This window comes from Saccopteryx bilineata, chromosome X (genome assembly GCF_036850765.1).
Source record: "Saccopteryx bilineata isolate mSacBil1 chromosome X, mSacBil1_pri_phased_curated, whole genome shotgun sequence".
Lineage (NCBI taxonomy): Eukaryota > Metazoa > Chordata > Mammalia > Chiroptera > Emballonuridae > Saccopteryx > Saccopteryx bilineata.
The window spans coordinates 7227900-7244927 of NC_089502.1; the positions used below are offsets into that span (position 1 = coordinate 7227900).

The 17028-nt window shown below is 39.9% G+C and overlaps 1 non-coding gene across 1 annotated transcript; it reads right to left on the reverse strand.

The window, feature by feature from the left end:
• Positions 1 to 9556: 9556 nt before the first annotated feature.
• LOC136317953 (U6 spliceosomal RNA) lies at positions 9557 to 9663 on the reverse strand. The gene has a single exon (XR_010727942.1). It is a non-coding gene; the product is annotated as a U6 spliceosomal RNA (small nuclear RNA).
• Between the last annotated feature and the right edge of the window lie 7365 nt (positions 9664 to 17028).

Here is a 17028-nt window from a genome sequence, read left to right on the forward strand (position 1 = left end):
TGGTTTTTTAAGAAGATTGTTCTTGGCCCTGGCCAGTTGGCTCAGTGGTAGAGCGTCGGCCTGGCGTGTGGAAGTCCCGGGTTCGATTTCTGGCCAGGGCACACAGGAGAGGTGCCCATCTGCTTCTCCACCCCTCCTCCTCTCCTTCCTCTCTGTCTCTCTCTTCCCTTTCCACAGCCGAAGCTCCATTGGAGCAAAAAGATGGCCCAGGCGCTGGGGATGGCTCCTTGGCCTCTGCCCCAGGCACTAGAGTGGCTCTGGTCACGACAGAGCAATGCCCCAGATGGGCATAGCATCGCCCCTTGGTGGGCAGAGCGTCGCCTCTTGGTGGGCGTGCCAGGTGGATCCCAGTGGGGCACATCATGCAGGAGTCTGTCTGACTGCCTTCCCGTTTCCAGCTTCAGAAAAGTACAAAAGAAGAAGAAGAAGAAGAAGAAGAAGAAGAAGAAGAAGAAGAAGAAGAAGAAGAAGATTGTTCTTAAATTAAGTTGTAATTCAATTTGGTCCTGGGAGGTGGCAGTTTGAACGTCCTCCTACTCCATTGCCATCTTTACTGTCTCAAACTAAAAGGTTTTCATTTTTGTTGATCTTTGCAAAGAAACATCTTTTGTTTTGTTGTATTATCTCTCTTCTTCATCCAACTGGTTTCTTATTTTTTAGAAATGATTTCTTAGTTCATGTTCTGATTTTATAATCTATTATTACAATTTTGTATATGTTAATCTCTCTTTTATAGCTCTTGAAATTTTAGGATTTTTCTTGTTTGTATTTATGGGTTTTTTTCACTTTTTAATTTTAAAGTATTTTAGAACTTTAAAAAAGTTGCAAGAACAGTATAATGGAAACACATATACCTTTCACTTAGATTCACCAATTGTTAATATTTACCCACATTTGCTTTATCTGTGTGTAGCTGCGCTTATCTATCATCTCTCATCTATCTACCTAGATACTATCTATCTATCTATCTAATCTTATTTGTTGTAGTTATAAATGACAGGATACTTCATCCCTAAATACTTCAAAATGAATTTCCTAAAAGCTAGAGTATATGCCTGTGCAACCACTGTACAATTATCACACCTGGGAAATTTAACATTGATATAATAATATCATTGAATTTGCATCTACATTCAAATTTCCCCAGTTGTCCAATAATATTAATTTAGCTGTTTTTAATCCAGAATGTAATCACAAATTGAGCATTAGATGTCATTCTCTTTAGTCTCTTTTCTTTCTTTTTTTTAATGAGAGAAACAGAGAGAGAAAGAGAGAGACAGCGAGTGGGACAGTTAGAGACAGACTGACAGAAAGAAGAGAGATGAGAAAAATCAATACTTCATTGAGGCACCTTACTTGTTCATTAATTGCTCTCTCATATGTTCCTTGATCTGGGGGCTACAGCAGAGTGAGTGACCCCTTGCTTAAACCAGTGAACTTGGGTTCAAGCCAGAAACCTTAGGGCTCAAGCCAGCAACCACAGGGTCATGTCTATGATCCCACACTCAAACAGGCAACCACACACACTGCTGAGCCCGCGCTCATGCCGACAACCTTGGGGTATGGAACCTGAGTCCTCTGTGTACCAGTCTGATGCTCTATCCACTGCGTCACCACCTGGTCAGGCTCTTAGTCTACTTTGATCTAGCATAATTTCTCAGTCATTTTTGCTTCCATGATATTGAAATTTTGCAGAGTTTAGGTCAGTTTTTCTCTAGAGTTTAATGTTTATATTTTGGCAGGAATAAATAATAACTGATATCTTCTTAGTGCATCACATGAGAAGGCACATGATGTCAGCTTGTTCTATTATTGTAATGTTAGGTTTTATCACTTGGTTCAGGTGGTTTCTGCCAAACTTCTCCATTTTAAGAGTTTCTTTTACCCTTGCAGTTAATGAGGAATCTGTGAAGTGATATTTTGAGACTGTGTGAATGTTTTATTCTTCAATGTGCTAGTTTTAGATAATTTTTGCCTGAATCAGTTATTAATATTTTGGTTCAAATTGATTTTCTATTTCTGTCATTTCTTCTACATTTATTAGTTGAAATTTTCCTATAAATAAGACTTTTCCCTTTCTTCCCATCTTTTCTGAACTTTTTTTTTAGCATCAGAATGGACCTATGGTTTATTTCTTAATTATTATTCAGTGGATTATAATTCATTTCTGTACTAATTCATTTTGATGCTGAAATTATGCCAAATTTGGCTAGTGGAGCCTCTCTCTAGCTGGGTCCTGTATTTTTTAACATGAGTATATCAATTTTGGAGCATTTCCCTACTTTCTCATATAGCTAGATATTGCAGGCTCACTTTAGGGTTCTTTCTGTGCTCTGCACATAGAATGAGCCACTTCTCCAAGGAGATCTAGCTACTTTTAGTGGGAACAGAGGTAGACTTGGAGATGTGCTGTCCAGATCATCCCTCAGAAAAAACTTGCTTCCAAGATGTGAGGAGTGTGGTCAGCCGGCAGCCTCCAGCTGTCAGCTCCTTCAGGGTCTGTATCAACTAGAGAACCACAGTACCTATGTGCATGCCCTTTCTGGGTAGCCCACATCCTATGAGTGAGTGAGACAGGACTATAAAGGCCTAGCTTTTCACTTGATGTGGGACACTCTTTTGGGGCAAAGTACCAACTTCAGAGCTCTCTGCTAGATTGACTGCAAATTGTCAGGCCTGAAATATTTTTTTCTCAATCCTGCCTTCCTCCACCATCTTATACTTTTCTTGATACCTAGTAAATATCTTATACTTCAGACTACATCCCAGTGTCTGTTTCCAGAATTAGGTGATTACAATACAAGATCTATACAATACAAGTTGCAATGTGGGCTCATTGCAAATGGGGTGTCATTGTTTTTAGGCCCTTTTAGTATACACACACACATATATATATATATATATACTATAAATTAATATAAATATATATTAATTATGAGTTCATACTAATACCAATTTTCCAATCCAACATCACATAGTTCTTTCTTTCCTTCCCCTATAACATAGTTTGCATTTCCTTTTACAATGTATGCACTTATTTGTTCAATCCAGTGATACACACAAAATGCCTCCAGAATTACTACAGCAATATATTATCAATAATAAGCTTACTAAAAATGTTTCAAATTGGTTTTCAGCTATTATTACTTGTGTAATATATCCCACTGAGGGTGTATGGTGGAAGTACTCTGTCAAAAGTTATTGGACTAATTATTCTGCTGCATAGTTACGTTTTCAATGTGGCGTGCAGTTAGGTTAATTTATTTGTTTATGTTGAATTTTAGGGTTTTTTTGTTTCATTTTTGTTTTTCTCTTTTTAGTGAGAGGAGAAGAGGCAGAGACAGAGTCCTGCATGCACCTCGACCAAGATCCACCTGGCAAGTTCATTAGGGAGTGATTATTTTTCCATCTGAGGGTCTTGCTTTGTTCCAACCAGAGCCATTTTTTAGTACCTAAAGTGGAGGCCATGAAGCCATCCTCAGCACCCAGGGCCAACTCGCTCTAATCGAGCAATGGCTGCAGAAGGGGAGCAGAAAAGAGAAAAAAATGAGAGGGTGACTGGTAGAGAAGCAGATGAGCACTTCTCCTGTGTCCCCAGACTGGGAATTGAACACAGGACATCCACATGCCAGACAAATGCTCTACCACTGAGCCAACTGGCCAGGGCCTTATTTTTTTGATGGAGATAGAGTCAGAGAGAGGGATAGATAAGGACAGACAGACAAGAAGGGAGAGAGATGAGAAGCATCAATTTTTCATTGTAGCACCTTAGTTGTACAGTCATTGCTTTGTCATATGTGCCATGACCCTGAGGCTATAGCAGAGCAAGTGATCCTGTGCTCAAACCAGTGACCTTGGGCTCAAGCCAGCGATCTTGTTCTTCAATCATTGTGCTCAAGCTAGCGACCAAGAGTTCATTTCTATGATCCCACACTCAAGCCAGCAACCCCATGCTTAAGTTGATGAACCTTCACTGAGGCCAGTGATCTCAGGGTTTCAAACCTGGGTCCTTTGGTCCCAGTCAGATGCTCTATCCACTGTGCCATTGCCTGGTCAGGTGAATTTTAGTTTTTTCTCATATTAATCTAATTTTATTTTTGAATATGTGAAATATTAATGAACTTAACCAACAAAAATATACAAAAATGTACTCAAAGAAATCCTATTGCCCTGGCCGGTTGGCTCAGCGGTAGAGCGTCAGCCTAGCGTGCGGAGGACCCGGGTTAGATTCCCGGCCAGGGCACACAGGAGAAGTGCACATTTGCTTCTCCACCCCTCCGCCGCGCTTTCCTCTCTGTCTCTCTCTTCCCCTCCCGCAGCCAAGGCTCTACTGGAGCAAAGATGGCCCGGGCGCTGTGGCCTCTGCCTCAGGCGCTAGAGTGGCTCTGGTCGCAACATGGCGACGCCCAGGATGGGCAGAGCATCGCCCCCTGGTGGGCAGAGCGTCGCCCCATGGTGGGCGTGCCGGGTGGATCCCGGTCGGGTGCATGCGGGAGTCTGTCTGACTGTCTCTCCCTGTTTCCAGCTTCAGAAAAATGAAAAAAAAAAAAAAAAAAAAAAGAAATCCTATTGCCCTCCTTTGCATCTGATTCACACCTGTAGTACTCCAGCCCACTGGGAACTACCAGTGCTGCATGGAAGAAACCTACTCAAGACACAAACTTATGTCAAGAGAAAGAGGGGGAGGCCTACCAAGGGAGGCAAAGAAAACCTGAATTTCCTTCTCCCTTAGCTTTTATTGATCAGAAGCAGAACAAAGGTAACAGGATTACAAGGGAGGGAGATCAGGTGATAAGGGGAAAGAATGACTAATGGCCATTTTGCTAACATGGAGAAAGGGCTAATTTGGGTCAGTACATTCTTATTCTTTTGCTAATTAACAAGTATAAAGGAAGGGGCAATCTAGAACCTCTAGGCCAGAGGTCAGGAACTTTTTTGGCTGAGAGAGCCATGAATGCCACATATTTTAAAATGTAATTTCGTGAGAGCCATACAATATGTTTAACACTAAATACAAGTAAATGTGTTCATTCTATGTAAGACCAACACTTTTAAAGTATAATAAGTCTCTGAATTCTTTTTATTTTTTTAAATTTTTTTATTATAATTTTATTTTTTTAATGGGGCGACATCAATAAATCAGGTTACATATATTCAAAGATCAACAAGTCCAGGTTATCTTGTCTTTCAATTATGTTGCATACCCATCACCCAAAGTCAGATTGTCCTCTGTCACCTTCTATCTAGTTTTCTTTGTGCCCCTCCCCCTCCCCCTTTCCCTCTCCCTTTCCCCCCTCCCCTCCCCCGTAACCACCACACTCTTATCAATGTCTCTTAGTTTCACTTTTATGTCCCACCTACGTATGGAATAATGCAGTTCCTGGTTTTTTCTGATTTACTTATTTCACTTCGTATAATGTTATCAAGATCCCACCATTTTGTTGTAAATGATCCGATGTCATCATTTCTTATGGCTGAGTAGTATTCCATAGTGTATATGTGCCACATCTTCTTTATCCAGTCGTCTATTGACGGGCTTTTTGGTTGTTTCCATGTCCTGGCCACTGTGAACAATGCTGCAATGAACATGGGGCTGCATGTGTCTTTACGTATCAATGTTTCTGAGTTTTTGGGGTATATACCCAGTAGAGGGATTGCTGGGTTATAAGGTAGTTCTATTTTCAGTTTTTTGAGGAACCACCATACTTTCTTCCATAATGGTTGTACTACTTTACATTCCCACCAACAGTGGATGAGGGTTCCTTTTTCTCCACAGCCTCTCCAACATTTGCTATTACCTCTCTTGTTAATCATAGCTAATCTAACAGGTGTGAGGTGGTATCTCATTGCAGTTTTGATTTGCATTTCTCTAATAACTAAAGAAGATGAGCATCTTTTCATATATCTGTTGGCCATTTGTACTTCCTCCTGGGAGAAGTGTCTGTTCATGTCCTCTTCCCATTTTTTTATTGGATTGTTTGTTTGTTTGTTGTTGAGTTTCATGAGTTCTTTGTATATTTTGGATATTAGGCCCTTATCTGAGCTGTTGTTTGAAAATATCATTTCCCATTTAGTTGGCTTTCTGTTTATTTTGTTATCAGTTTCTCTTGCTGAGCAAAAACTTCTTAGTCTGATGTAGTCCCATTCATTAATTTTTGCCTTCACTTCTCTTGCCATTGGAGTCAAATTCATAAAATGCTCTTTAAAACCCAGGTCTATGAGTTTAGTACCTATGTCTTCGTCTATGTACTTTATTGTTTCAGGTCTTATGTTTAGATCTTTGATCCATTTTGAGTTAATTTTAGTACAGGGGGACAAACTGTAGTCCAGTTTCATTCTTTTGCATGTGGCTTTCCAGTTTTCCCAGCACCATTTATTGAAGAGGCTTTCTTTTCTCCATTGTATGTTCTTGGCCCCTTTATCAAAAATTATTTGACTATATATATGTGGTTTTATTTCTGGACTTTCTATTCTGTTCCATTGGTCTGAGTGTCTATTTTCTCTGAATTCTTTTTAATAACGTTGTGATGCTATTGCTAACCAATGATGAATAAAGTACTTCTTACCATTAATGCGACTTCTGGTGCTGCATGGTTTTGCTGATGGCTTTGTATCCGGTTGATACGTGGTGAGGTTAAGCTTCATGCAGGTGTTGAGACTTCCATCCATTAAACATGATCGTAGGTTGGTCTTAAAGTTCTTTAGATGTGAGAAAGACTGCTCACATGCATACGTAGAGCCAAACATTGTCAGTACAGCAATACTCACATGCTGCAGTGTGTGGCATGTGATGGGAAGCGTGTTTCAGGTTTTGACAATCAACTGGTCCGCGGGTTGAAGATTTTTCATTTCTCCCCACTTGTGTTTGCTCACCAATTCTGCTTGCTGTCATGCAAGGCTTTCCAAATCTTTATTCAGTGACTTAAACTTATTCATCCACATGTCTGAGGCCTTCAGGTCAGCAGCTTGTAGCTCAAAATCTCTGATGGAGACACTGGGGATGTAACTCAGGTTGGCACTGTCCACTGCACACTTGTGTGGATGGGTGAGGAACTTAAAAAGATGAGTGCACTCACGAAATTCTCCAAAGAATGCTTTGAATGACTGCAGGAGATTAGATGTGTAGCATGCTAGCTGCTGGAGATCAGGATGTTGAGCAGGGTCACTTGCTGTGCATGCATCTTTAAACTCTCCCAGTTTTTCAAAGTGTAGTAAAAGACCTATTTCAATGTTGGCGATGAAGAGTTCCAGCTTGTTTTCAAATGCAAACACTGCTTGTTGAAGGGATAAGACTGTATTTCCAATGCCTTGCATTTTCACATTGAGCTGGTTCAGTTGTTCAGTTATGTCCACGAGAAAGTAGAACTTTAGGAGCCACTCAGTGTTAGCTAACTCAGGGTGCTTGACGTTTTTCATTTCAAGAAAAGTCCGGATTTTGCTCAGACAAGCCGCGAAACAGCTGAGCACCTTCCCTCTTGACAACCAATGCACACTGTTCTGCAGAAGCAGACCAGGATAATTATTTCCAACTTTATCCAGCAGTGTTTTAAACTGGCGATCATTTAAAGCTCGGGCAACAATAAAGTTGATCACCTGAATGACCAGCAACATCACCTCACCAAACTGCTCGCCACACATCTGAGCACAAAGCACCTCCTGATGTAGGATGCAGTGAAAACTTAGGATGGGTCTCTTTTCATGTTCATGAAGAAGCGCTATGAATCCTCTGTTTTTTCCCACCATGCACGGAGCACCATCAGTACAAACCGAAATAAGTTTATCCATCGGTAGATTTTTTTCTTTAGCAAACTCAATGAAAGTCTTAAATAAATCCTCCCCTCTTGTTGTCTCTTTCATAGGCAAAACAGCAAGACTTTCCTCACGTAGTGTGTCACCTATCAACAGCATACCTTGCAATCATGCTGAACTGGGATAAATGGCTTATATCTGTTGACTCATCCAAAGCGAGAAAAAAAATGGTGCTGCATTGATGTCCTTCACTTGTGTTGCCTCAATTTGATTTGCCATCATGATGGTACGATTGTGAACAGTTCTTGCCAATAGAGGCATGTCTTTTATTCATTTGATTATCTTGTCTTTATTCAAAAAGTCATCAAAAAGTTCATTGGCAACATCAAGCATGAATATTTTGGTATACTCCCATCTGTGAATGGCTTTTCGTTTCTCACAATTGCTAAAGCATCAGCAAAGCTAGCCGAATTCCAGTCACCTTGTTGGTTCCAAACATGGAGTTGTTGCTGACTAGCTTGCACTCTGCACAGTAGCTCTTGACATGCTTTCTTCCTGCTGTCCCTCCCTAGATATTTCGATGGAAATGTAGTATGGCGTGTGTTGAAGTGCTGCTTTATATTTGACCATTTCATTGATGCAATTTTATCATTGCATATTAGAAACACTGCAGAACCTGCTCTCTCCACAAAGGCAAATTCCTCTGTCCATTCCTGCTGAAAAGTATGATACTCCTCATCTTTTTTTCTTTTAGCCATCTTCTTCGTCAAAAGGGTTTCTGCAATTAGCTAGCTGACTACTTGATTAAAAGGAGAGAAGTTTACTTTCTGACCTCACAACGACCCGTGTATGATATGCATTATCCAATAAAAATTTGGTGTTGTCCCAGAGGACAGCTGTGATTGGCTCCAGCCACCTGCAACCATGAACATGAGCGGTAATAAATGAATGGATTGTAATACATGAGAATGTTTTATATATATTTTTTAAATTTTTATTTTATTTTATTTATTCATTTTAGAAAGGAGAGAGAGAGGAGAGAGAGAGAGGAGAGAGATAGAGAAGGGGGGGAGCTGGAAGCATCAACTCCCATATGTGCCTTGACCAGGCAAGCCCAGGGTTTCGAACCGGCGACCTCAGCATTTCCAGGTCGACGCTTTATCCACTGCGCCACCACAGGTCAGGCCTATATTTTTAATGTTATTATTATTTTTTTTATTAAAGATTATCTGTGAGCCAGATGCAGCCGTCAAAAGAGCCACATTTGGCTTACGAGCCATAGGTTCCTGACCCCTGCTCTAGATTAATTTTCTAAAGCCCATTCACGTGCATTCCTCTGTGTCTGCACAAAGGTCACTCTCTCACACAGTTTCCTGGTGTTTGCATTCAAGAGACATTCACTCAGGGCTTTTAACTAAAGTTCCCCAATCCAAGTCATAGAGAGTTCAAGGTTAGATGATTGATTCCCTATACACACCTAGTCATTTAAGGCAATCTATTTCCTTCATTTTTGGTTTATCATTTCCGTAACATATATTCTGAAGATATTAGCAGATACATATATAAGTGTTGTACTTTCTTTCTGACACAAAAGGTAACATACTATACATAGTATTTTGTGTCTGGCAAACACAATATAATCTTAGACGATTTTATATAAACTAGCTTAAAAGCCCTTTTTAGATTATTCTGTTATCTTCATTTCTTCAGATACTGGGTCAGTTGACCAATTTTCATGGTGCTTAACTTCCCATATTTTTTAGTTCTATTTGGGAGCTAATGTTTTATGTAGATTTTCTTCTTTTTTTTAAATATGGAACGCTTCACGAATTTGCGTGTCATCCTTGGGCAGAGGCCATGGTAATCTTCTCTGTATCGTTCCAATTTTAGTATATGTGCTGCCGGAGAGAGCACTTATGTGGATTTTCTTAGGTTTGCCCAACCCTGTGGGTGCGTTTTCTCTGTTGCCTCGAGTCTGGCTCCTCAAGGGACTAGCAGCTCATTTCAGGACTTCTTCTTGCAATAGTTAGCAGCATGGCACAAATCCAGGTATAGGTCTCATGTTAGAGCTCTCTCTTTCAGTTGTCACCTAGGGCAAGCAGGATATCGTGATCCGATCCTGGTGGGTAAGCAGTGTTCTTTCAGCCACTGCTTCTAGAGAGAAACCATGGTCCTAACTCCTGCTTCACACTGGAATCCTGGATCCAATTGTGTACTGCATACGGGGCAAATTTGGCCCCATTGACCTATGGACTTGAACACTTGGCCCCAATTGCTTGTGGATTACCAGTTACATTTCTCTCTCTGTTTAGGTCTGTAAAGTCAGTATCCACAGCCAGCATCACAGCCACCTGGCCCATGCAGGTTCGTATTTGATTTGGACAGACAGTAATGAAACAATGGAGCCAAGAACTGGTAGGCCATTAGCTTTAATCCTAGCTTGCACCCGGTGGGCAAGTAAAAACACACACTGGGCTCCAAAACCCACTCATTCAGTGCTCACAAAGCTACTGATTTATCCGAATTTCCTAGAATCAAAGTTTTCTAGCTCACCAGACTTATTCACCTCTGTTACCCATCTCCTTCTCTCTGCACAAACTCTGTATAAACTGGCTTCTCCTTCAGCACTTTGCCATCCTGGCTGCCTCTCCTCTGCAATGCTGATAGCAGGAACCAAGCGAGAGTGCCCCCGATCGGCCTCATTTTATAGTGTAGAAATTAATTAAAGCCTTTAAGCCAATTTACAAATAAGGAAGTCTCTTATAAAAAGCCACTCATCTGAGGCATAAATGGGATTCTTCCTAAAAGCGCACCACACCACATCATGCAATAATACTCAAGGGCAGGGGTCCTCAAATTTTTTACACAGGGGGCCAGTTCACTGTCCCTCAGACCGTTGGAGGGCTGGACTATAAAAATAACTATGAACAAATCCCTATGCACACTGTGCATATCTTATTTTAAAGTAAAAATACAAATATAATATTTAAAATAAAGAAAAAGTAAATTTAAATCAACAAACTGACCAGTATTTCAATGGGAACTATGCTCCTCTCACTGACCACCAATGAAAGAGGTGCCCTTTCCGGAAGTGCGGCGGGGGCCGGATAAATGGCCTCAGGGGGCCACATGCGGCCCATAGGCCATAGTTTGGGGACCCCTGGTCAAGGGTATGAGGAAAAGCTCAGTTTTGAGAAGATCTTAGTATTAAAAGGGTGGGAAAGGCTTAGTCTTAAAACCAAGCCTTAGGCTATAAGGACCTTGTCAGCCTACAGCCTATCTTCCACACTCAATGCAAACTATAAGTGAGCAAACTTATATATCATATTTATAAACTTATTTGACTAACAACGTCCTTGCCAATTTTTCTCTCACACTTGATTGTTATGTGTTTTCAAATTTATCTTTAAATAGTATGAGGAGAGTTATGCATATACTCACTTCTCCATCTTGACATGAAACCATTCATTTATTTACCAAATATTTTTTGAGACCTACTATGTGCCAATCTTTGGTCCAGGGTCTTAGAACATCAAAATATATTAAAGAAGTTATTGGTTCTGGCCAGTTGGCTCAGTGGTAGAGCATTGGCCTGGCTTGTGGATGTCTGGGTTTGATTCTGGGTCAGGGCACATAGGAAAAGCAACCATCTGCTTCTCCACCCTTCCTCTTTTATCTATATCCATCTTTCTCTTCCTCCTACTGCCATGGCTTGATTGGTTCCAGCGAGTTGGCCCTGGGCACCGAGGATGGCTCTGGTGGAACCTCTATCTCAGGCACTAAAAATAGCTAGGTTGCCAAACAACCAGCAAGGGGTAGGGGCCCAGATGGGCACAGCACCCGCAGGAGGGGCTTCCAGGGTGGATCCCAGTCCTGGAACATGCAAGAGTCAGGCTGTCTTCCCTCCTCTCACTTAAAAAAAAAGAAAATAAATTATCATAGGTAATCAAAGCTCACGTTTCTTTCTCTTTACACTTTCTTTATTAATAATGTGTATCCTGCCTTAATAATACAGTAAAACTTTAAAAAAATACATTAGGTTTTCTAGTCTCTCTTGAAGGAGTACCCATTCATTTACTTCCTATTCTCCCCCTACACCTGTATATCCCTCAAAATAAAAGAAGAATTTATATATAAAATAAAAATTTACCATCTGGCCTGTGGTGGCAAATAAAGCTTCGACCTAGAATGCTGAGGTTTCTGATCTGAAACCCGGGGCTTGCTGACTCAAGGCACAAAGGAGAAGCAACTACTACAAGTTGATGCTTCCTGATCGTCCCCCACTTCTCTCTCTCTCCTCTCTCTAAAATCAATAATTAAAATCTAAAAAAAAATGACCCTGAAAAAAACAGATTTTCTTTTATGCCTTTAATCCTTCCCTTCAATTGCACTGATGATACCCCAGAGCCCTTAAATGCTAAAATAGACCACATGAAACTGTGTGTAGAAAAAACAAACACCCTGCCACCTATTCAATGTTCTGTATTACTCCTTTGGATATCCTGTGTAGATGGGAGTATCGACTACTTTTTAATGGTAAGTTATTTTAAAGAATCCACTGGCGATGAATTTTGGTTTCCAGGCAGAATTCTTACTTATGCTGCCACCTTCCCAGCATTTGTCCTCTGACAAATGTGTGCTTACACTGTGTGTGACATTTTTCATGATTATTGTTTCACATCTTTTCATTCTCCCTGGAAATGTTATGATTAGATGCCTTTTCAGTCTCTGGTTCAATGCTGAGACAAAAGGCCTCCTCTGCTCTTTGATATTTAACAGGCTGATGTGCTGACTAATATTGCAGCAGCTCTCTCTATTAATTCATTTGCTAAATATAGCAGCGACATGGTGTTTGATAAAAGCAAGTTAATTAAATATTACTTTTCATCCATTAATTTTTTTTAGTTGTTCACCGTTTAAACACTAACAACATCATTGAAGAAAAAACAATTCAAAACAAAAGCACATACATTTTCAGAATGTAAACAGAATGTAATATTGAATCACTTTTTTGTTACTTCAGAATTGAAAGCCACTGAATAACTGTAAAAGTTTTTTTTTTAATGCAGTCACACACATCATAGGCTAATGTTCCCCTTATAGATTTATAAGAGCTGAGGGAAGTAAGAGAAACCCATTGAAGTGAGTTCACTTAGGCTTGGGAAGTTTCTTCTGTTTAATATTAAATCACAAAAATGTAATTATTTTCTTAGTCCAGATTGCCACATGCAGACTTCTCCCATATATGCCTATAGCATGAATAAGCATGGCTCCACTCAACCTGGGTTTAAATCAAATTTAGAGTCGTCTGAATATTAACAGCAGTTGAATGCTGAAAAGCTGGATATTTTATGTTTTATACATTAATGGTTTTGGCAAAATTGAATACAAATGGAGGCAAATGAATTCTTGACTTGTTTTCTAGACTGGAATTTTTTAAGAGTGAGAGTCATTCTTAGCTAAGATTAGGCCTATATTTGATAATTGGGCACAGGTCCTTCTCTATAAAGTACAGCATGGGAATATAGTCAATAATATTGTAAAAACTATGTATGCTGTCAGGTGGGTACTAGACTTATTGGGGGGATCACTTCATAAGTTATATAAATGTCTAATCACTATGCTGGACACCTGAAACTAATATAATGTTGTATATTAACTGTAATTGAAGAAAAGATTTAAAAACTTAAAAGCTCATTATGAAGTCAGACACAAAGTAGAAGAGTAAGGTTGAAATTACCATCAGTTTAATACTCACTTTTTCTTTTCTGCTCATCCCTTCAAATTTCTTAGATAGCACATTGTTAATTGCTACCAATTCAGTGCAAACACAAACTGCTTTAATGCTCTGTGCTTTTTAAAACAATGCAGGAATTGCCTGACCAGGCACTGGCGTGGTGGATAGAGCATTGGACTGGAATGCAGAAGATCCAGGTTCAAAACCCTGAGGTTACTGGCTTGAGCGCAGGCTCACCAGCTTGAGCGAGGGGTTGATGGCTTCAGTGTGGGATCACAGACATGACCCCATGATCACTGGCTTGAGCCCAAGGTCGCTGGCTTGAGCAAGAAGTCACTGACTGCTGTAGCCCCCAGTCAAGACACATACAAGAAAACAATCAATGAACAACTAAGGAGCCACAATGAAGAATTGATGCTTCTCCTCTCTCTCCCTTCCTGTCTGTCTGTTCCTATGTGTCCCTCTCTCTGTCTCTCTCTCTGTCATTTTCACAAAAAAATGCAGGAATTTAGAAAGAAAATAAAAATAGTTCATACTGTTGATCACTCTGTGCCTGGCATTGTTTTAAGAATTTTACATGTGTAGTCTCATTGAATCCTTACAATAACCTTGGTTTAAAATAGGATAATATAGAACTTTTTATAGATGAGGAAACTGAAAGTTCAAAGAGATTAAGCAACTTGTGAAGAGTCACAAAGTTATTAAGAAGGGTTACTAATATTCAAGCCCAGGTACTCTGACTCTGCTGTGCTTGCAGAGCTATAGATTTCTTTTCATATATGTGTTCCTCGCCATTGCATAAATACTTTTTTTAGAGGTGTTAGATCATGATTTGGCATTGACTTACATAATCATTTGAGGAGAACTTTTTTTTAGTTTACTCATTTTAGAGAGAGGAGAGAGAGAGTGAGACAGAAGGGGAGAGGAGCAGGAAGCATCAACTCCCACATGTGCTTTGACCAGGCAAGCCCAGGGTTTCAAAAGAGCGACCTTAACATCCTAGATCACACTCCATCCACTGTCACCACAGGTCAGGCAGGAACTTTTGATCATAGATCGGTTAGATTCCCTTCTCTTTGTCACTTTTAATAAATCAGTGAATGGAAGGTTTAGAACTCATAGAATGCAGCCAGAAGGAATTGTCAGGGAAATCCCTTTAGTTTTTCTCAAGATACTATTTAATAATCATCATATATGACCAGCACTGGTTTCTCTGACCTTCGTTGGAAGGTTTGTCTAAACTTTTGAACTATTTCAAAGGTCTGAGCAGATTCCAGAGACCAATCTCCTTCACACACACTCACACACACACACCAACTGTCAATAGCAGTCCTCCAAGGGCCAGGTGACAACAAATTTCTCCATAGTCAAGCACTTGAGCTTCAACTGATCACTGGTCTTCCTCTTTGATGAGACCTGTTTTCATTGTTCATACGCAAGAGGACGGACACTGATGACATACAATTACAGCTTCTCCTTTCTCACTTGAGGCTTTGAGTTGCACATTTGCTCTCTTCTCCGCAGAGGCGTTACTGAGTTATGAGATCATATAAGATGGAGACTAAGAAACTCCTCATGCTTACTTCTATTCCCTTTGTATTATCTTCCCTTTGTGTAATCTTTTGTAAATGGAGCATTCTTAACCCTACCATATCAGATTATGCTAGTGGCAACCTGCTTTTAAGAGATTTCATGGGTCCCTGACCCAATAATCAATTGGTTAATGATTAATAAGTATTTATTCACTTCCTACTATATCCCTTCTGTGGAAGACTCAGAAGAAAGATAAGGCATGCTTAATATAATGGAAACTCCACCAATGGCTTCTAAATCAGAAGAAAATTAAACTTCTTGTCATGACTTACAAGCCAGAAGGCCCTACATGCCTGGCCCTTGCCTTCCTACCCCATCTCAGCTCCTATCAGCCTCCTCCTCTTTTCCTGTCCTCCAGCTATACTGGCTGACCACACTAAGCTTATTTCCACTTTGGGGCTATTGTTCTTGCTCTTCTTTTTGTCTAGAACAATCTTTCCCCATATCCTCATATGGCTGGTTCCTTGTCATCAAACATTCTTCTCTAGTTACCATATCTAAATAGCACCCAATTACAGGTCACAGTAATACTGCTGTTTTTATGTCTTTATAGTTTCTATAAGTGGCAAAACCGGTCTTGTTTATCTACTTATTGTCTCTTTCTCCCACTAGATGGAAGCTGCACAAGGGGTTTTTTTTCTTTATTTTTCTTTTTATTAATGTTAATGGGGTGGCATCAATAAATCAGGGTACATATGTTCAAAGTAAACATGTCCAGGTTATCTTGTCAATCAATCATGTTGCTTACCCATCACCCAAAGTCAGATTGTCCTCTGTCACCTTCTATCTAGTTTTCTTTGTGCCCCTCCCCCTTTCCCTCTCCCTCTCCCTCTCCCCCCCAACCACCACACTCTTATCAATGTCTCTTAGTCTCTCTTTTATATCTCACCTATGCATGAAATAATGCAGTTCCTGTTTTTTTCTGATTTACTTATTTCACTTCATATAATGTTATCAAGATCCCACCATTTTGTTGTAAATGATCCGATGTCATCATTTCTTGTGGCTGAGTAGTATTCCATAGTGTATATGTGCCACATCTTCTTTATCCGGTCATCTATTGACGGGCTTTTTGGTTGTTTCCATGTCCTGGCTACTGTGAACAATGCTGCAATGAACATGGTGCTGCATGTGTCTTTAAGTATCAATGTTTCTGAGTTTTGGGGGTATATACCCAGTAGAGGGATTGCTGGGTCATAAGGTAGTTCTATTTTCAGTTTTTTGAGGAATCATCATACTTTCTTCCATAATGGTTGTACTACTTTACATTTCTACCAACAGTGAATGAGGGTTCCTTTTTCTCCACAGCCTCTCCAACATTTGCTATTATCTGTCTTGTTAATAATAGCTAATCTAACAGGTGTGAGGTGGTATCTCATTGTCATTTTGATTTGTATTTCTCTAATAACTAAAGAAGATGAGCATCTTTTCATATATCTGTTGGCCATTTGTATTTCTTCCTGGGAGAAGTGTCTTCTTCCTATTTTTTTATTGGGTTGTTTGTTTGTTTGTTGTTGAGTTTTATGAGTTCTTTGTATATTTTGGATATTAGGCCCTTATCTGAGGAGTTGTTTGAAAATATTATCTCCCATTTAGTTGTCTGTCTGTTTATTTTGTTATCAGTTTCTCTTGCTGAGCAAAAACTTCTTAGCTGATGTAGTCCCATTCATTAATTTTTGCCTTCACTTCTCTTGCCTTTTGAGTCAAATTCATAAAATGCTCTTTAACACCAAGGTTCATGAGTTTAGAACCTATGGCTTCTTCTATGTACTTTATTGTTTCAGGTCTTATATTTAGATCTTTGATCCATTTTGAGTTAATTTTAGTACAAGGGGACAAGCTGTAGTCCAGTTTCATTCTTTTGCATGTGGCTTTCCAGTTTTCCCAGCACCATTTGTTGAAGAGGCTTTCTTTTCTCCATTGTGTGTTGTTGGCCCCTTTATCAAAAA